The sequence below is a fragment of the Apodemus sylvaticus genome, chromosome 23 (assembly GCF_947179515.1).
Source record: "Apodemus sylvaticus chromosome 23, mApoSyl1.1, whole genome shotgun sequence".
Taxonomy (NCBI): Eukaryota; Metazoa; Chordata; class Mammalia; order Rodentia; family Muridae; genus Apodemus; species Apodemus sylvaticus.
Genome location: NC_067494.1, coordinates 52045434 through 52067673, shown reverse-complemented (window position 1 = coordinate 52067673; position 22240 = coordinate 52045434). Strand labels below are relative to the sequence as shown.

The 22240-nt window shown below is 41.3% G+C and overlaps 1 pseudogene; it reads right to left on the bottom strand.

Annotated features, from left to right (window-relative positions):
• Positions 1 to 10794, bottom strand: part of LOC127673653 (zinc finger protein 431-like) — a 59447-nt pseudogene extending 48653 nt beyond the window's left edge.
• Positions 10795 to 22240: the final 11446 nt, after the last annotated feature.

The window sequence follows — 22240 nt, the reverse complement described above, 5'->3', positions numbered from 1 at the left end:
TTAAAGCATAAACTATTGCCTGACTTGTTCATTCTGTGCTTCCAATCCCGTGCATGATTGTCTTCCACCCCTTGCCTTGTGATTTTTCCCTTTAAATACTCCTGACTTGAGTTGCTCAGGGTCCACAGTCCTGTCCCCCTGCGTGGTGTACGACTGTGGAGCCCAGAGCCTCTGGAATAAAAATCCTCTTGCTATAGCATCAAGACCGTTTCTTGTGAGTGATATGGATGTCGCCTTCCGAGGTACTGGATGCTGTGGCGCCCTCGGGTTTTGGGGATCGTACAGTATTTCAATAGCACTTTTGCCTGTCTTCTAATAGTCTATATATCTATCATCTTGGCATGTCCTTGGTAGGTAAATTTTACTTAAAAAAAATTTTGATTTATTTACTTGTTTATTTATTATTTATTTATACATTTATTTAACTTTGCAGGCAAGAAAAGCCTGGGAAGCATTTCCAAATCAAGGATTTCATAAAAAAAAGAAGAAGAGGAGGAGGAGAAGGAGGAGGAGGAGGAGGAGAGAAGAAGAAGAAGAAGAAGAAGAAGAAGAAGAAGAAGAAGAAGAAGAAGAAGAAGAAGAAGAAGAAGAAGAAGAAAAGGAGCATTGAGATTTTACCTAGGAATTCTGGGTTTGTTCACATATGGGTTTGCCTCCTCCTAATCATGCTTATTTAAAGCCTACTCTGAACATGGTCACACTTTAAAAGCACAGATATTTAAGGGCTTTTCCACATCCAAGTCATCCAAACAACATCATAAATTATTAAAATGATGGGCAAACATGACTCTGAATGTGCATATTGTACCACAATTTGATACCTAAAAATAAAGTAAATGACACCAAGAATGTAAATTGCTCAGGAGCCAATAGTACCTAAATTATGATGTAGGACATGACACAGAGATGTATCATTGCCACGATTCTTATGTAAAGGACAGAGAACAAAGTTCAGAAAACACTGAGGAAAAGTCATTGATCAACACAGTGCATACTCTTCTTAGACAAAAGGCTTTGCTGTGCTATTCTAACTTCAGAATAAGGGATTTGTCTCTGAGCAAACTGCCTCAAAGAAAGTCTACAGCTGCTTTGATTCATGACAAGAAACATTATAGTTTAACTAAAATTGACGCTGTATGTCTCAGGCTTTGATATCACTGAATACAAATCAATTTCTTTTAAAGTTTACCTTAATTATATATATATATATATATATATGAATGTTCACATTCAAGTGTCTCTGTGAATTACCAACAAAATCCAGAAGGCAATGCTTGGGAATGCACCTAGAGCAAATACTTGGATACTGTGTGGGTTCTGGGGGATGAAACTAGTGTCTTCTGTAACAACATCCATTGCTCTTAAGACCCAGTCAAAATGTTAGTCGATTTTTATATAATATTGACAACTATACATTTTAATTAAAACATATTAGTTCAGTTTTTCCTTAATCCTCTCTAAATCCTTTCCAATACTGTTCACAGCTGGTTTGCTCCTTGTTAAGTATATGAAATTTAGTATGTACAAATATACGAATAAAATTTTCTGAGTACATTCTGCTGTATGCATGTAAAATGGCTTCAGGACAGGCCATTTAGCCCTGAATAATAAAAGAAGGAGTTCATCTTTTCCTGAGGCTAATTTGTACAGTTGCTGGAGATCTTCACTCTTTAATTCACAAGAGAATATTGGGGGCAAAGTTCCTTGCACCAACAGGTCACCATGGAATGTAGGAGTATTAATCATACGGGGTATTCTTCCCAAAGAATAAGGAAAAAAAAAAATACCTGCAAGCAATCCAAAAGTCTCACAGTGGATTTTGTTAGTGACAAGGGGACCTCTCTGCAGTTTGAAGGTAGAACTTACCTACTGCTAGCTATAGAGGCAGACCTTATCTAAATTCTGCAGATCGATTATCCCAGACTCTTTCTTCACTTGCCTACCAAACATGCTTAGGGCAAGTGTTCAATGTTCTTTGTGGCAGGCTTCCCTCCGTGTTATTGGTAATAGATCACTTTAAATTCTAGGTCGTTCATATATAGAACCCACACTTGTGGACACATGTACTTTGCCAAACACTTTCTATATAGTCAAAACTTAAAGTATATTATGCACCTAGATTGCACTAATTTGACTGATTGTTGCCTGGAAATCTTTCTGCAAATTGTACTGTATATTAAATATGCTAGTAATGATTTATCTTGAATTAGAGTCCCCATGTCTGCTCCAGGTTGAGAAAGTCAATATGCAGATTTTCATTCTTAATTCTTAGCAGGGTTCACATCCCTAACTGATCCTAAATACACAGGAACAACTAAAGTTGGATCCCAATAGACCTAGAATGCTTTATTTATCAAGGATTTTACCTCCACTGCATTTCGACTGCTCTTTTAATATTTGAACCATACATTTCATATTTGCTGTACTGGATCATGAGAATAAACCAGAGGATAAAGTTGCATTTCCCATCAAATACTCATGAAAATTTAATATTTACATATCAACATTGACGTGAAGAATATAGTTATGTAACACCTGCAAGATTGCAATAAATCAAAGAACATTTCTGGTGTTCTAAAATTTTAATGTGTGTGATATTACTCATTAACTCATCAATGCCCAAATGCCAATAGTGTATGAAGATTCTTATTAGAACTATTAGAAACAGCTGGGCTGTGGTGACGCACGCCTTTGATCCCATCATTTTAGAGGCAGAGGCAGGTGGATTTTTGAGTTCGAGGCCAGCCTTGTCTACAAAGTGAGTTCCAGGACAGCCGGGGCTACACAGAGAAACCCTGTCTCAGGAAAAAAAAAAAAAAAAAGAAAGAAAGAAAGAAAGGAAAACAAGAACTATTACAAACAAAAATGTGAATATTCAACAAAGTCACATGACAACATTAAACTAAATGCAGAGATACTGAAAGGAATTTCACTAAAATCAGTGACAAGACTGTCCACTCCCTCTTTCTATTCAAAGTACTAAATGAAGTTCTAGCCAGAGCAATAACACAGCTAAAGAAGATCAAGGGAATGCAAATTGGAAAAGTAGAAGTCTTCCCAATATAGTTGTAGATAAATGAGAGTACATAAGCTACCTCAAACACTGTAGTAGAGAACTCTCTAGTTGTGGCTTGAGGATTAGCAAGTGACAGATGAAACCTCATTAAACTGTCAACAAGACAAAACCACAACATGGAAACAGGGGGAAAGATCTTCACTAAACCTACATTGGACAGAGTTAATCTCCAAGATATATAAAGAACTCAATATCTTAAACTTCAAAAAACTGAGTAGCCCAGAAACAGGCGTCCAGAGATAATAGAAAATTCTCAACAGAGGAAACTTGAATGGCCGAGAAACATTTAAAGAAATGCTCACTATCAATAATACTCAAAGAAATGCAAATCAAAATAACCCTGAGAGTCCATCTTACTCCAATCAAAATGGCTAAAATCAAAAAAATCAAGGGACAGCACATGCTCACAAGGATATTGATCAGGGAATACACTCCTCCAGAGCTGATGGGTTTGCAAACTGCTTAAAACACTCTGGAAGTTATAAAATTGGAATTAGTTCTGCCTGAAGACCCAACTATATTGCTCTTGGGCATATACACAAAAGGTGATCCACAATACCACAAGGACATGTGCTCCAGTATGTGGAGCAGGTTTACACAACAGAATACTATTCATCTATTAAAAACAAAGACATCATGAGTTTTTCAGGCAAATGGATGGAAGTAGAAAATTTTATTTTGAATAAGGCAACCCAGATACAAAAGTTACACATGGTATATACTCACTAATAAGAGATATTATCCAAAAAGTGCAGAAAACCCATGATGCACCCTACAGACCACAAAAAGTTAAACAAGAAGGAAGGTCCAAGTAGGGAATGCTTCAATCCCACTTAGAAGGGGTAAAAAATATACATGGGAATCAGAAGGTAGGACCTGTGTAGGACAGCATAGTGGAAGGGGAATAGGGGGCAGAATGAGGTATGGGAGACTGGAGAGAAGCCCAGAGGGCCACTGGTATGAATGGAAATTAGGAGCTACTGGGTGGGTGTACTGGCTGGTTTTGTGTGTCAACTTGACACAAGTTGGAGTTATCACAGAGAAAGGAGCTTCAGTTGGGGAAGTGCCTCCATGAGATCCGGCTATGGGGCATTTTCTCAATTAGTGATCAAGGGGGGAAAGCCCCTTGTGGGTGATACCATCCCTGGGCTGGTAATCTTGGGTTCTATAAGAGAGCAGGCTGAGCAAGCCAGGGGAAGCAAGCCAGTAAGAAACATGCCTCCATGGCTTCTGCATCAGTTCCTGCTTCCTGACCTGCTTGAGTTCCAGTCCTGACTTCCTTTTGTGATGAACAGCAATACAGAACTGTAAGCTCAAAAATCCTTTCCTCCCCAACTTGCTTCTTGGTCATGTTTGTGCAGGAATAGAAACCCTGACTAAGACAGTGGGGGACAAAGGTATATTTAGAAAGTCCTGGAGACTTGGCATAGGGGATACTCTCAGTACTCAATGTGGGTAACTTTAGGTGAAATGTGCAATAGTGGGAATATGGAACCTGAAGTACATAGACAGTTGGTATATTGGAATACCAACATACCTTCAAAATTTTCCATTCATCATTGATCCTTTCTAAAAAATAATGAGGGGAAAAATATAGAGCAGATCATGAGAAATGGCTGAACAGAGACCTGACCAATGTAGGCCCTATTCCATGGATGAGCACTAACCCTCACACTATTACTAATTCTGTGCTGTGCTTTCAGACAGGAGCCTAGCATGGCTGTTGTCTGAGAGGCTCAACCAGTAGCTGAGTGAGACAGATGAAGGCACAGCCAAGTATTGGGTTAACGTCAGGGACACCTATGGGAGACTTATGAGAAGACATGAAAGAACTGAAGAGAATGGCAACCCCATGAGAAAACAGACCAACAATGTCAACCGCTCTTGAACCCTGCGAGCTCCCAGAGAAGTCACAAATCAGAGTGTACTCAGGCTGCTGCAAGGCCCCTGGCACATGTGTACCAGTGGATTGCCTTGCCTGGCCTGGCCTAGGTGTGAGAGGATGCACCTAGTCCTGTGGAGATTTAATGTACCATGACGGTGGATGTCACAAGGAGGGGACGTCACCCTCTCAGACATGAAGAGGTGGGGGTACAGAGCAAAATTTTTCATGGAAGGACAGGGACAGGGCAATGACTCAGAGTAAAAGGATGGAAAACAATTTTCCAAGCAAATGGATCCAAGAAACAAGCTGGTATAGCCATTCTAATATCAAATAAAATTGATTTTTCAACCTAAAGTAATCAAAAAAGATGACAAAGGACACTTCATACTCATCAAAGGAAAAAAAAATTTACCAAGATAAACTCTCAATTCTGGAGATATATTCTCCAAATACAAGCGAACCAACATTTATAAAAGAAGCTTTAATAAAGGTCAAAGAGCACATTGCACCCCACACAATAATAGTGGGAGATTTCTTTTTTTGGTTGTTTGTTCGTTTTGTTGTTCTTTTTTTTTTTTTTGAGACAGGGTTTCTCTGCATAGTCCTGGCTGTCCTGGAACTCACTCTGTAGACCAGTCTGGCCTCGAACTCAGAATTCCACCTGCCTCTGCCTCCCAAGTGCTACGATTAAAGGCATGTGCCACCACTGCCCAGCTATAGTGGGAGATTTCAACACCCCACTCTCATCAATGGATAGAGCAGGGAAACACAAACTAAAGAGAGAAACAGTGAAACTAACAGAAGGTATGAACCAAATAGATTTAACAGATATCTATACAACATTGTAACATAAAAGAAGAGAACATAGCTTCTTCTTAGTAACTCACAGTACCTTTTCCAAAACTGACAATATACTCAGTCACAAAACAGACCTCAGTGGATATACAAAGACTGAAATAATTCCTTGCCCCCTATAGGATCACCAAGGCCTGAGGCTGGTCTTCAATTACAACAAAAACAACAACAGGGGCAGCAGCAACAACAACAGGAAGCCCACATACACATGGAAAGTAAACAACACTCTACTTAAGGATAACTTGGTCAAGGAAGAAAGAAAGCAATTACAGACTTTTTAGAATTTAATGAAAACAAAGGCAAAACACACAGAAACTTATGGGACATAATGCGAGCAGTGCTAACGGAAAGCTCATAGCTCTGGGTGCCTCCAAATAGAAACTGGAAAGAGTATACACTAACAGATTAACAGCACAGCTGAAGGCTCTAGAACAAAAAGGAGCAAATACATCCGAGAGGAGTAGATGGCAGGAAATAATCACACTCAGGGCTGAAATCAACCAAGTAGAAACAAAAGGAACTATACAAAGGATCAACCAAACCAGAAGCTGGTTCTTTGAAAAAACCCAACAAGATAGATAAACCCTTAGCCAAACTAATCAGAGGGTACAAAGACAGTACCCAAATCAGCAAATTCAGAAATGAAAAGGAGACATAACAGATACTGAGGAAATCCAAAAAAAATCATTAGATCCTACTACAAGAGCCTATACTCAACAAAAGCAGAAAATCTAGAGGAAATGGACACGTTTCTAGACAGATACCAGGTACCAAAGTTAAATCGGGATCAGATAAATGATCCAAACAATCCCATTGCCCCTAAATAAATAGAAGCAGTCATTAATAACCTACCAACTAGGAACAGATGGGTTCCTAGGAAACCCAGGAACAGATGGGGTCAATGCAGAGCTTTTTTTTTTTTTTTTTTTTTTTGATTTGGTTTTTCTCAAGACAGGGTTTCTCTGTGTAGCCCTGGCTGTCCTGGAACTCACTCTGTAGACCAGGCTGGCCTCGAACTCAGAAATCCGCCTGCCTCTGCCTCCAAGAGTGTTGGGATTACAGGAGTGTGCCACCACCGCCCCGCCTCAATGCAGAGTTCTATCACAACTTGAAAGAAGACTTAATACCAATACTCTTCAAACTATTCCACAAAATAGAAACAGATGGAACGCTACCCAGTTTGTTTTATGAAGCCACAATAACTCTGATAGAAAAACCACACAAAGACCCAACAAAGAAAGAGAACTTTAGACCAATTTCCCTTATGAATATCAAGGCAAAAATACTCAATAAAATTTTTGCCAACCAAATCCAAAAACACATCAAAAAGATCATCCACCATGATCAAGTAGGCTTCATCCCAGGGACACAAGGAAGACTAAATATATGGAAATCCATCAATGTAATCCACGATATAAACAAACTCAAACGAAAAGAAAAACACATGATCATTACATTAGATGCTGAGAAAGCATTTGATAAAGTTCAATATCTCTTGATGATAAAAGTCTTGGGAAGATCAGGAAATCAAGACCCATACATAAACATAGTAAAAGCAATCTACAGAAAACCAGTAGCTAATATCAAACAAAATGGAGAGAAACTTGAAGCAATCCCACTGAAATTAGGTACTAGGACAAGACTGTCCACTCTCTCCCTACCTGTTCAATAGAGTACTTAAGTCCTAGCCAGAGCAATTAGACAACAAAAGGAGGTCAAAGGGATTCAAATTGAAAAGGAAGAAGCCAAAGTATCACTATATACAGACGATATGATAGCATACTTAAGTGACCCCCAAAATTCCACCACAGAACACCTAAATCTGATAAGCAACTTCAGCAAAGTGGCCAGACATAAAATTAATTCAAACAAATCAGTAGCCATCCTAAACTCAAAGGATAAAGAGGCTGAGAAAGAAATGACGCCCTTCACAATAGCCACAAATAATATAAAATACCTAGCTGTGACTGTACCCATGCGAGTGAAAGATCTGTATGACAAGAACTTCAAGTCTCTGAAGAAAGAAATTGAAGAAGCTCTCAGAAGAAGGAAAGATCTCCAATGTTCATGCTTTGGCAGGGCTAATATAGTAAAATTGGCCATCTTGCCTAAAGCAATCTACAGATTCAATGCAATCCCCATCAAAATTCCAAATCAATTCCTCATAGAGTTAGATCAATTTCTTTGACAAAATAATACTTGATCTTTGACAAAAGTGCTAAAACCATCCAGTGGAAAAAAGACAGCCTTTTCAACAAATGGGGCTTGGTCAACTGGCAGTCAGCATGTAGAAGGAAGTAAATTGATCTATTCTTATCTCCCTGTGTGGATCAAGGACCTCCATATAAAAACAGGTACACTGAATCTAATAGCAGAGAAACTGGGAAAGAACCTAGAGCATAGGGGTACAGGGGAAATTTCCTAAATACAACACCAATAGCTTATTGATCAAGTATTAACAAGTGGGACCTCACAAAATTGCAAAGGGTTTGTAAGGCAAAGGACACTATCAATAGGACAAAAGGAAAACCAACAGATTGGGAAAAGACCTTTACAAATCCTACATCTGATAGAGGACTAATATCCAATATATACAAAGAACTCAAAAAGTTAGACTCCAGAGAACCAAATAACCCTATTAAAAAATACGGTACAGAGCTAAACAAAGAATTCTCAACTGAGGAGTACTGGACAGCTCAGAAACACCTAAGGAAATGTTCAACATCCTTAATCACCAAATTAAAAAAAATGCAAATCTAAACAACCCTGAGATTCTACCTCATACCAGTCAGCATCTCCAAGATCAAAAACTCAGGGGACAGCAAATGCTAAAGAGATTGTGGAGAAAGAGGAACACTCCTCCACTCCTGGTGGGATTGCAAGCTGGCACAACCACTGTAGAAATGAGTGGTGATTCTTCAGATAATTGAACATTTATCTATACATTTACAAAGTTCAGCAAGGGCAAGCATGAGACTGGGATCCAGCTGACAAGATCACTTGTCTCAGGAACAGTTTTCTAAAAGGTTAAAGATGAAGCTGTTCTAAAGCCAATCCACCTTTTTGTTTGTTTTTTAAAAATAAAATGGAGAAATATTGAAAGAATTTTGCTTTCATTCACCCAACACATGAGATACCTATTACACCTTAGATAAAAATAACCCCAAATGAATCACAACCTAAATGCTAAATGCCAAGAGAAGAACTTGTAGAATATATTAGAGAAACAAGGCCTGTCTGGTTCCCCAAAGACATTAGCTGAGCTATGTTCATAGAAGATTTATTCCCAACAGTCAGAAACCGGAACAACCTAGATGTTCCTCAAATAAAGTGTAGATGCTGAAAATGGGGTACAACTAACCAATGGAATACTATTCAGCTATTAAAAACAAAGACATCGCCTGGTGTTGGTGGTACACACCTTTAGTCGCAGCCCTTTGGGAGGCAGAGGCAGGCGGATTTCTGAGTTCAACGCCAGCCTGGTCTACAGAGTGAGTTCAAGGACAGCCAGGGCTACACAAAGAAACGTGTCTCGGAAAAACCCAAGTCCAAAAAAAAGAAAAAGACATCATTAATTTTGCGGCAAATGGATGCATCTTGAAATTATCATCCTTAGTGTGGTGACCCAGTCCCAAAAGGATATGCATGATATGTATTCATTTATAAGTGAATTTTAGTCACATAATAGAGGATACATGTTATACGCCAGACACAAAGAAGCTAAAGAAGACTTAATACACAAGCCCGGATGCTTAGATCTCACTATGCAGAATAAAGTAGTCATAATTGGCAGATGGAGGGAAGGAACTAGGTGGGAGAGCAGACAACAGGAGAACAACAGAAAGGTTCAGGATCAGGTGTCTAGAGGGAGAGGACAGAGAGCCACATGGCCATGAGAAGTATGAAAATCTGCAACAAAAGGAAGCAAACATCTGGAAGTAACTTCTGTAATGGAGCATCAAGCCTGGCTTGGCCCTGATGACATGGAGTGACACAGTTTCTGCACCTGGGACAAAGCCCTGGCTTGAGCTTTCCAGAGTGTTGAGGGCTGGGCCAGGAAAAACTCTTGCTTGCATAATAATTTACATATTTCACACTCCTTCAAGGAATGTCCTTCACTCCAAGTTAATTAAACACAGCGGGAGTCCAGGAATTAAAGGTGTGGCTGTCTCTGCAAAATGGTAAACACTGGGACCATCAGAACAGCACTTAAGGGAAATAACTCTGAATACACGATTGTAAAAATACATAATTTCTCAACTATGCAAAAATAACAATTCAATATGAATTATTTCCTTTGTTTTTTGTTTTTTTCCGTACAGGGTTTCTCCATGTAGCCCTGGTTATCCTGGTAAAAAACTGTACCAGTATTCTGCTGGTGATGAACTTCCTAGATAAATATTTAGAACAAAAAGAGAAATCCTTGGAGAATAAACACACACACAGGGAGAGAGAGAGAGAGAGAGAGAGAGAGAGAGAGAGAGAGAGAAGCAAAAAAGAAGAACATGGACAGAGAGATTTCTTAAATAGCAAACAAGCAGATTACAGACAAATCTCTGCAGAGAAAACAGAAGAGAAAGAGAAGCTGACAAAAAACCGGCAGAACTTGTGAAAAGTAGGACTCTCCCCATTAGGCATCTTCCCAAGATGTTTCTGCACACAAGACACTGTTCCAAGTGCTCTACACAGATGCAGCCTCCAGAATAAAGTTTTTCAACAGCTACCTGACAGGGGACTTCACAAGAGGCAACATCTGGCCTCTGGTTCGCACCAGCCAGTGAAAAACCCACCACACCAACTCCCACTGCCCAGCCCCCTGCTCCTTCCCGTGGTAGGCAGTGATCCTGTGCTCACCATCTTGCAATTTCGGGCTTGCTTGAACCAGTCTCACAGCATCCAGCAGCAGGACTCCAAACACCACACAGTGAACCACTGAAACTTGCTCAGCTGCCAGGTGGAACCACCTCTCCGAACCCGGAAAAACCCGCCTCCTCTTCTGACTGGCAGGTTCGCCTGGAGATCATGAATGGCCATGAGCCTTGAGTGACATGAGTAACTCCATTAGCAACACAACAGAGAGGTTCCCGCTCAGCCTTCAGGTAGCTGGCTAGATCCTTACTGGAAGTTCAGAGAAATGGATTTCAGTACCACTGGAATCCTACGCATCCATATTCACAACTAGCCCCATGAGGACCCATTCACTCTACTATTCAGTGTTCAGACTCTTGTTCTGGCCATTGTCAGCCCCGCCCGCGTGCTCACCTGGTCCTGATTGCAGTGATTTCCTGAGCTCCCATCACAGCCCTCACCAGGTACTTCCCCTCTTTCCTCCTGGAATCTGGGTAGATAGCTTGCAGTGTAATCTGTCTGTCCCACAAGAGGAAGGGTGCCAGAATATTACCAATTAAAGAGAGATTTTAGGAAACAGGAGTTTTATTTTTGTGGCTTCAATGCTGGCCAGGTTCAGGTAAATTACAGCTACTTCTCACCTGGTAGACACGAGACAACCCTGGAAGAAAAGCAGCAAACAGGACAAACAATGTAGAACACTAATGCTGTTGGCTGGCACATCTTCCTCGGTGGGAAGGCAGAAAAAATAAAAAACTCCACAGAACTATTAGTGAAGGTTCTCTAGATGTACAGATCTGATCTTATGTTTATGGAGACAGTAAGTGGAATTATTTTTAATCGTTAATATGAGAACTTTCCAAGTTCTTTATGAAGACACTTAGTGCTATGAACTATAGTTAGTGCTATGCTATCGTTCATGTGACCCTAACAATGTATACTGTGTCACTAAAGTCTACATGAATTTGCCCTTTCTATGGCCCTGTACAATAGTTTACATGAGTTTCAGTTTTACACACTTTCCATAGTTTGCTAACTGAATGATATGGAGAACACCCTTTACCCATTTATACAACAGCAAGCAACACCATTAAAATGGTGTCTTTCTTTTTTTTTTAATGATGTTGGATTTCTTCAATTTGCAACATAAATTCAATATGACTGATACAAAAATCCCTAACAACTTATAACAGAAAAGTTCATTCCAAAGCTATTTGTCGTGTGAGAAAACTCGGAATCCTCAAAAGGATTATGAAAAAAAATCACATACACATTAGCACAACAGTGTTAGAGAGTCATTTGGGTAGGAAAGGGAAAGCAGCCTCAACAGCTTCTGGTCATTGGTGGGTTCCTCTACAAAGCCAAGAAATAGCTTCCTGGCCACTGTCTGGATTTCCTCCCTCTTTTGTGGTGAACAGAACCTGAAAAAGCTGCTAGCAGGCATCCCAAGTGAGCTTGTGGGTGAACAGGACTGATTCTAACAGATTAATTTCTGAAAAGGGTGAGGTCTGAGTTCTTCAGGCATAAAGGTCAGCAGGAGCAAAGGGCCAATTGTGATGAGGTTGGTTTCCTTGATCACCAACCAGCAGGACACCAGACTCAGGCTCAGGCTACAATCCAAGTGTCCCTGCAGCAGGTCCCCCACCCCCACCCACCTCTGCCCCACAGTGGGTCAGCCTGTTGGAGGGCTGTCTGGCAGCTCCACCTGTGGAACTGAATAAGGTGGGGGTGGGAAAATCTAAGGCAAAAAATTCCTGTTGTCTGGGGAGAAAAAGTTTAAGCCTAGAGGGTGGGTCCTCAAGGAGATCTTGCCCGACCGCCACATAAGTTAATTGGACAGAGTGGACAAATGTGAGTTAGAAAATGACTTTCTCAATCCCTTAGACCAATCCCACAGTCAGGATCCCTCTGGACAGCAGCCTGGGTTGAAAGCAGGCCATTCTGACATGCAGAAACTTGTTCGTAAATAATGACAGAGAAATTTCCTCCCCTTTTTTTTTTTTTAACATCCTTAAAATGACTGAGCAGCAACTCTAGTAGGGTTGAAGATGCCTGTCCCATGTTAAATGCAAGTCAGAAAGGTGCCCTTAAGAGACAACAACAAACACAAAACACAAGAAAACTTCAGTTCTTCTCTATCAGGCAGGAACAGGAAACATCCAGAAGGTGGCGATCACACACAAGAAAAGACATTTACCTATTCTTCTCTGTCAGGAAACTAAAATAACCAAATATGTAGATGGATATCTGTGGCTCTCTGAGTACAGGCCAGCCCTGCTATAGGGCCAGGAAGATGTTCTGGCCCCTGTGTGGTTGCATGACCGTCCAGGCCCATCTGTAAACAACATTCTTTTTAGAACTCTTTCTAGCACGGTATTACAGAATTACTTGGACTAGAATTATTGTGGCACCACACAGGCACATAGATAGCAACAGACCGGAATTACTGTTCATAAACACATGGGCAGACTCAGGCTCAGACAGACATTACTACTTTTTGGGGGGGAGGAGGGGTTCGACAGGGTTTCTCTGTATAGCCCTGGCTGTCCTGGAACTCACTCTGTAGACCAGGCTGGCCTCGAACTCAGAAATCCAACTGCCTCTGCCTCCCAAGTGCTGGAATTAAAGGCATGCACCACCACCACCTGTTGAGACCCTCCAGGTCAGGTTTTGGAGGCCTTGGAGTTCCTGACCAAAGCATCAAAATGTTGTGCCAGGAAGCCTTCATGAATCCTAAAAGATCACCAAGCAATTGGTTCAGATGGAATTGTATTAGGGTCTCTTTATTTAGACTTGAGCCTGGGCCACACCACTGTCTCTGAGGCAGCAAAACAGGAGGGGCGTTCCTAAGCTGAGTTACTGACAAGTGTTTATAGAGACAGGAAGGGAGCATCTAGCCTGGTACACATTTGATTGGCAGGAGGCAATATGGCCTTTAGCATAACCAACATTGGTTGGTGCTGGGAGCCAAACCAGAAACTTGTGGTTCTTCTTCCTCATTGGTGGCTGTTAGGAAGTGTAAGGTCTGAAGCAGGCTTGTAACCTGGAGGGATAGATATGTTGGGAAATAGCCTGGACACTGGTGCTAGATACTGGCCTGTTACTTAATTTGATTGTAATCTGAGATCAGGTTCTCTACAACAGAGGATGAACCCAAAAGATTGGTCGTTCAGGTATAGAATAATCTGATCATAAATAAGAATGAAGCTAGTTTGTCTTTACTATAAGATGGCTTTTAAGTCTAAAATGGAGGGAGGCTTATTCTTCACACTTTCTTTAGCAATAAAAAGAAAAAGCCTAAACAAGATTGATTTCCACTGTATTTTCATGGTGGGTTAAATACCTGGGAAGTTTCTACTAAGAAAACGTGTATGTCTACTCTGTATATTCAGTGCTGAAATCTATAAATCTAAATCTAAAATCGGTGATAAACTTCAAACAGGTGGAAATAAAACATGGAGTGCTCTGGTGTAATGGAGCCCTTGTGTTGCTATCTCCAGCTTTAACCCGTCCTGTTACAATATGTTGTGGTAACTGCTGTTATGGATTGGATACTGTGAAGCACCCACAGTCCACTGCATAGACATTAAGATCACCTGCCATGGGGGCTGGTGAGATGGCTCAGTGGGTAAGAGAACTGACTGCTCTTCCAAAGGTCCTGAGTTCAAATCCCAACAACCACAAGGTGGCTCACAACCATTGGTAAGAGATCTGACACCCTCTTCTGGTGTCTGAAGACAGCTACAGTGTACTTAGAGAAAATAAATAAATATATATTTAAAAAAAAAAAAAAGATCACCTGCCATTTTGTTTAAGTAATTGCAGGGAATGCATGCACTTCCAAGAGTGGAATTTACATGATCTGCTAATGTGCTGCTTCTACAGCTCTCTTACTAAAGCCCCTAGCACAAAAAGAAAAATGGGGCTGAGAGATGGTTTAGTGAGAAAAGTGCTTGTTATACAAGCATGAGGACTTCAGTTCAATCCATATCAGATGAGAAGTGATCTCAGTGCTGTGAGGCAGAACTAGGCAGAACCTTAATTCTAGTTGACCAGTCAGAATAGCAAACTCAGTAAGGTCCTGATTCAAAGACACTTTGTCTCAAAAGATAAGATAGAGAACAATACATGAGATACCAATACTGACCTCTGGCCTCCATATATGCATACAGTGCATGTGTGTAGGAAACATTATATTAGTAAACTGACATGTTATTTAAAACAAACAAACAAACAAAAAACAACAAAACCAGGCTTTGGAAGTTGCTATCCAGAACTTGCTGTGTTGGGAGAACTGAGTTCTGATGCTGCCAAGTAGCCTTGGTTTCTGTTGGTAGGGTTCTTGTGCTTGCCTTTCGCCATCTGGTTATCTCTGGTACTAGTTGGTCTTGCTGTCTCTGGCTGAAGCTTGTCCCTGTGGGCCTGTAAGCCTTTGGCTGTACTCCTGGGAGAGCAATTCTCTTCTGGCAGGGTCTGTGCACAGAAATCTGTGGAGCTGCCTGGCTCCCTGGTATAAGTGGCAGCATGAAGACTTCTGTCCCAGCTGCTCCACTGATCATATCCTCTGGTGTGCTCCCAGCTTTTCCCTCCAGAGAGAAGATGGATCACATCTCTGTGCTCAGAAGTGAAAGCACTGCTGGGAGATCACTCTCTCCTGGAGGGCTGTGCACAGAAGGCTGTGGAGTTGTACAGCAACTGGTACAAATGTCAGCGAGAAGACTCGTTTTTTTTTGTTTGTTTGTTTGTTTGTTTTGTGTGTGTGTGTGTGTGTGTGTGTTCGCGTGCGCTCTCCCCATTGGTCTACTTTAAGTTATCTTAGTTGGTTCTTGTTAAGTGACAATTTGATAATGTCAACTGGTATTCTTTAAGGAGAGACCTGGATGCTGATTATAAAGACAAGTTTAACTACTGTCTGATCTAATTTGGAGTAAACTGCAGGGAAAATAGTACACAGTTTCAGTAGAGGTAGATTAGAAGGCTGTGGATAAGTCTGACCTATGTATAGAGTAGCTTCTCCTTCGTTCCCATAACAGTATTCATGTCTTCCTATGAGTTGCAAACTCTGTCAGCTACCTCATTCCCTCCTCTAACTACTCCTCTAACTACTGGGGACACCAAGCTCAGTCCTATGGTTGGCTGAGCACTCGCCTCTGTATTTGCCAGGCTCTGGCACAGCCTCTCAGGAAACAGCTTATCAGTCTCCTGTCAGCAAGCTTAGAGTCTGGGCTTGTTGTCTGTATGTGGGATGGATTCCCAGGTGGGGCAGGCTCTGGATGACCTGTCATTTAGTCTTTGCTCCACACTTTGTCTCTGTACCTCCTACCATGAGTAAAGCAGGAGGAGTGAGGATGGGATAGGGGATTTCCTGAGAGGAAATAGGAAAGGATTTAACATTTGCCATATAAATAAATAAAATATACAAAAACAAAAACAGGACAAAACAAAAACAAAAAACATACCACAAACCAATGTGGATGACACACTGAAAGGATAGAAAATAATACAGCCTAACTCTAATGACCCCAAGAAATCAAGAGTTTAAAATGCTATCTCGCTTTGTTAGAAACTAGGTAAAATGTCACATTCCAGAGCCTGCAGTTTGTTTAGACCCAGCAGAAAGGCCTTAAATAGGTGATCCTGGCCCCATAGGGTAACTGGAAATGGGCTAAGCTTATCTTGCTTCTGTAAACTTACACCATTACCCCTAAGCAGGAGTTCATGCAGCAGTAGACATTATAAGAACCTAATTGGTCCACTGAGCGCGGGCTATAATAATTTAAACTGATTGGCCTAAAAACTATGGAATGGTACAAATCAATTGGCTCACATTTCATGGGCTCTCCATGCTAAGAAATGATTGGTTTGTGATTTGCGGGCTCTGTTGTAAACTTATAAAAGCTGTTGCAATTCGGCACTCGGGGTCCACAATCCTCTAACCCTGTGTGGTGCACGGCTATGGAACCCAGAATTCTGGAATAAAGAAATCCTCATGCTATTGCATTGAGACTGTTTCTCGCGAATGATTTGGGTGTCTCCTTCCGGGGTGTGGGGTGCTGGGGTACCCTTGGTTTTTGGGTTCTTATAACACAAGTAAAAAAATAAAATAAAATAATGAAATGTCTATTTTGAATGGGAACAGGTGAAGGAACTGAACAAAACCATCCAGGATCTAAAAATGGAAACAGAAGCAATACAAAGACCACAAAGAGAGACAACACTGGAAATAGAAAACCTAGGAGCCAGGCGTGGTGGCACTCGCCTGTAATCCCAGCACTCTGGGAGGCAGAGGCAGGTGGATTTCTCAGTTCGAGGCCAGCCTGGTCTCCAGAGTGAGTTCCAGGACAGCCAGGGCTACACAGAGAAACCCTATCTCAATAAAACCAAATCCAAAAAAAAAAAAAAAAAAAGAAAAAAGAAAAAGAAAACCTAGGAAAGAGATCAGGAGTTATAGATGCAAGTATCACCAACACAATACAAGATAGAGAAGAGAGAATCTCAGGTGCAGAAGATACCATAAAAAACATTGGCACTATAGTCAAGGAATGGGGGCGGGGGGGGGGGGAGGCTCCTGGGCCAAAACATCCAGGAAATGCAGGACACAATGAAAAGGCCAAGCATAAAGATAATTATACAAGAAAACTTCCCTAACTTAAAGAAAGAGATGCCTATGATATATTGGAAGTCTACAGAATTCCAAATAGACTGGACCAGAAAGGAAATTCCTACAATCACAAAACAGTCAAAACACAGAATGCACAAAACAAAGAATATTAAAAGCAGTAAGGGGAAAAGGTCAAGTAACAGATAAATGCAGACCTATCAGAATTACACCAGACTTCTCAACAGAGACTATGAAAGCTAGAAGATCCTGGGTAGATGTCATACAGACCCAAAGAGAACACAAATGCCAACCCAGCCTACTATACCCAGAATAGCCCTCAATTAGTATAGATGGAGGAATTGAGATATTCCAATAGAAAACCAAACTTACACAATATCTTTCCACAAATCCTGCTCTACAAAGCCCAATAGATGGAAAAGTCCAACACAAGGAGGGAAGCTACACTCTAGAAAAACCAAGAAAGTAATCTTTCCAAAAACACAAAAGATAGGCACACAAACATTATTCTACCTCTAACAACAAAAATAACAGGCAGCAACAATCATGATTTCTTAATATTTTTTAATATCAATGGACTCAATTCCCCAATAAAAAGACATAGACTAACAGCCTAGATATGTAAACAGGACCCAGCATTTTGCTGCATACAGGAAATGCACCTCATTGACAAATTGGCAACCAAGAGATTGGAAAAAAGATCTTTACCTATAGATAGAAGGCTAATATTCAATATATACAAAGAACTCAAGAAGTTAGACTCCAGATAACCAAATAGCTCTGTACAGAGTCTTATTGGGGTATCTTGCCACATGGTAGGAACTTGACATTGGCCAAGGACCAGGGCTTCAGGCAGGAATCTGACATTAGGGCATAACAGGGAAGTAGGTTACAGCAGGAATTTTTATCCTAGGGTGGAGGGCTGAGAATGTACTTAAAATTGGTGAAGTGGCTATTCCTGGTTGTCAACTTGACTATATCTGGAATGAAGTACAGTCTAGAATTGGAAGGCTCACCTATGATCCTAATTTGGAGGCTCAGAAATATAAGTTTCTGACCTGGATCTTGGTGTGGAGATATTGAAGCATAGTGGCTAAGACAAGGAGATCTCCAAGTTCAAGATCATTTGGGATTAAAGGCATGGATGCACACACCTTTAATCTGGGCCACACCCTCTGCTGGAGACCCAAGGGCCAATAATCTGGCCACACCCTCTGTTGTAGATTTACAGCCTTTAATCTGGGGTACACCTTCTACTGGAGATATAGAAGGACATTAGAAGAAGGAAGATTCTCACTCTTCCTTCCGTGCTTGCTTCCTGGGACTGAGAAACTTCTAGATCCTTGGACTTCCATCCACACCTGCTGCTGATCATTGTTGGGGAGTTGGACTATAGACTGTAAGTCATTGACAAATTCCCTAACTATATAAAGACTATCCATATGTTCTGGGACTCTAGAGAACCCAAACTAGTGCAGAAGTTGGTACCAGGTGTGATTCTAGAGGAGCAGAAGTATAAGGATGAATGTTTCAAAATTTTGGAGTTGGTTGGCTGATCCAATAGCACCTTCAACTACTGACTTCTCCAGATTCTCTCCCTCCTGGGAGCTCGGAGAATATTGAAGACCCTGGATGAAACTATATCTCAAGCTTAAAGAAGCTAATGCCTTTGATTATCTTGATGAATTAGGTGATTCAGTGGTATACAATACTTTCTCCAAGTTGGGAAAAAAATCAGAAAATGATTTTGTTGGCTGGTTGCTCTTAGCATCTCGGGGGAAAAAAATGAAGGAAAGGAAAGAGTTGTGTGATAAAATCGAAAAGCTCCAGACTCAAGTAAACAATCAAAAAGTTGCTAAGTGTGCCCTTGAAGAGAATCTACTCTCTAGCAGCCATAGAGCTCAAGTAGCAGAAAATCAAACTGAAGCCCTCATAAGGTTGGCTGAATTACAGCAGAAATTTAAGTCTCAACCTCAGAAGGTGTCAACTGTTAAAGTAAGGGCATTAATTGGCAGAGAATGGGATCCTGTAACTTGGGATGGGGATGTGTGGGAAGACCCTGCTGAAATTGAGAATTTTGAATCTTCAGATTTTCAAGAATTTGCTCCACCTGAAGAAGTAGTACCCTCAGCCCCACCCCTTGAAATAATTCCTTCTCCACCTGATGAAATTAATCCCTCAAAGCCTGATAATCCAGCAGGGACTTTTGCTGACAATACTGATGTTTCTCAGGGCCCACCAATAGTTTCTTCTAGACCTATAACCAGACTCAAGGCAAAGCAGGCCCCCTAAGGGGGAGGTAGAAAGTGTAGTCCATGAGGAAATACACTGTACTAATAAGGAGCTTAATGAGTTTGCTAATTCATTCAAGCAGAAGTCTGGGGAATATGCATGGAAATGGATTTTAAAGGTGTGAGATAATGGTGGAAGGAACATAAAACTAGAGCAGGCTGAGTTTATTGGCATGGGCCCTCTGAGTGGAGATTCTAGGTTTAATATGGAAGCCCGCACAGTTCAAAAAGATGTCAAAAGTTTGTTTGATTGGTTGACTGAAGTACTTATCAAAAGATGGCCTACTGAAAGGAGTTGGAGATGCCTGATATCCCTTGGCTTACTGTTGATGAAGGGATTTTACGGCTTAGGGAAATTGCAATGCTAGAGTGGAGACATTGTGTAAAACCTAATCCTCCACAGTGGGAAGGTCCAGAAGATATGCCCTTCACCAGTCCTATAAGACGAAAACTGGTGAGAGGGGCACCAGCATATTTAAAGAGTTTTGTTCTTGCCCTTTTCATTGTGCCAGACCTTAGGGTTGGAGATGCTGCTGCTCAATTAGATGAATTAAATTCAGTGGGTTTAATTGGGCCCGGAGGTAATAAGGACCAGGTGGCAGCATTGAATCGCCAGAGACAAGGTGATTGTAGTTATTATAATGGACAGCGTAGATAAAACAATGTTTATAATAACATACCCCGTAATGGGCAGAGAGGTGGAATTTATAATGGTATGACTCATTTGGACCTTTGGTGCTGGCTAATCGATCATGGTGTTTCCAGGGATGAAATACATAGGAAACCTACTGCATATCTGTTTGATCTGTATAAGCAGAAAAATCCTCAAACAAATGATAGAAAGGCTGCATTGGATCGTGACAAAAGGCAATCTCGGCCAGTGAATCAGTTTCCAGACTTGAGCCAGTTTACAGATCCAGAACCCCTTGACTGAAGGGGTGGCTGGGTTCCCATGAGGAAGGATCTTGATAAGACACCTAAAAGTTTTGCTGTTAGTCTTTCTCCAATTCTTCCCAGAGGGACCTACGGCCTTTTACAAGGGTAACTGTACACTGGGGGAAAGGAAATAATCAGACTTTCCAGGGCCTATTGGATACTGCTTCTGAATTGACACTGATTCCAGGAGATCCCAAAAAACCTTGTGGCCCTTTAGTTAGAATAGGGGCTTATGGAGGACAGGTGATTAAAGGAGTTTTGACTGATGTGTGACTCACAGTAGGTCCAGTGTGTCCCGGAACACATCTTGTGGTCATTTCCCCAGTTCTAGAATGTATAATTGGAATAGATATACTCAGAAATTGGCAGAATTCTCATATTGGTTCTCTGACCTGTGGAGTGAGGGTTGTTATGTTTGGAAAGGCAAAATGGAAGCCTTTAGAGTTGCCTCTGCCAAAGAAAATAGTGAATCAAAAACAATATCGTATTCCTGGAGGAATTGCAGAAATTACTGCCACAATCAAGGACTTGAAAGATGCAGGGGTGGTGGTTCCCACCACATCTCCCTTGAACTCTCCCATCTGGCCAGTGCAGAAGACAGATGGATCATGGAGGATGACAGTTGACTATCAAAAATTAAATCAGGTAGTAACTCCAATTGCAGCTGCTGTACCAGATGTAGTTTCATTACTTGAGCAAATTAACACATCTCCTGGAACCTGGGATGCAGCTATTGACCTGGCAAATGCCTTCTTCTCAGTACCTGTACATAAGGACCACCAGAAGCAATTTGCTTTCAGTTGGCAAGCCTAGCAGTATACCTTTACAGTTTTGCCTCAAGGATATATTAACTCTCCTGCCCTGTGTCATAACAGTTAGAAGGGACCTTGATCGTTTGTCTCTTCCACAAAAATATCACATTGGTGCATTATATTGATGATATTATGCTGATTAAACCAAGTGAGCAGGAAGTAGCAACCACTTTGGATTCATTGGTAACACATATGCGTATCAGGATGGGAAATAAATCTGACCAAGATTCAAGGTCCATCTACTTCAGTGAAATTCTTAGGAGTACAGTGATGTGGGCCATGCAGAGATATTCCTTCTAAGGTGAAAGATAAGTTATTGCACCTGCCCCCTCCCACCACCAAGAAAGAAGCACAGCGTTTAGTGGGTCTATTTGGATTCTGGAGACAGCACATTCCTCACTTAGGTGTGTTACTCAGGCCTATTTACCGAGTGACTCGGAAAGCTGCTAGCTTTGTGTGGGGCCCAGAGCAGGAGAAGGCTCTTCAACAGGTCCAGGCTGCTGTGCAGGCTGCATTACCACTTGGACCATATAATCCAGCAGACCCAATGATACTTGAGGTGTCAGTGGCAGATAGAGATGCTATTTGGAGTCTCTGGCAGGCCCTTGTAGGTGAATCACAGAAGAGACCTTTGGGATTTTGGAGCAAAGCTCTACCGACATCTGCAGACAACTACTCTCCCTTTGAAAAACAGCTCTTGGCTTGCTCGTGGGCCTTAGTGGAAACTGAACGTTTGACAATAGGACACCAAGTTACTATGTGACCTGAACTGCCCATCATGAGCTGGGTGTTATCAGACCCTCCAAGTCATAAAGTAGGGTGTGAACAACAGCAGTCTATTATCAAATGGAAGTGGTATATACATGATCAGGCCAGAGCAGGTCCTGAAGGCACAAGCAAGTTACATGAAAAAGTTGC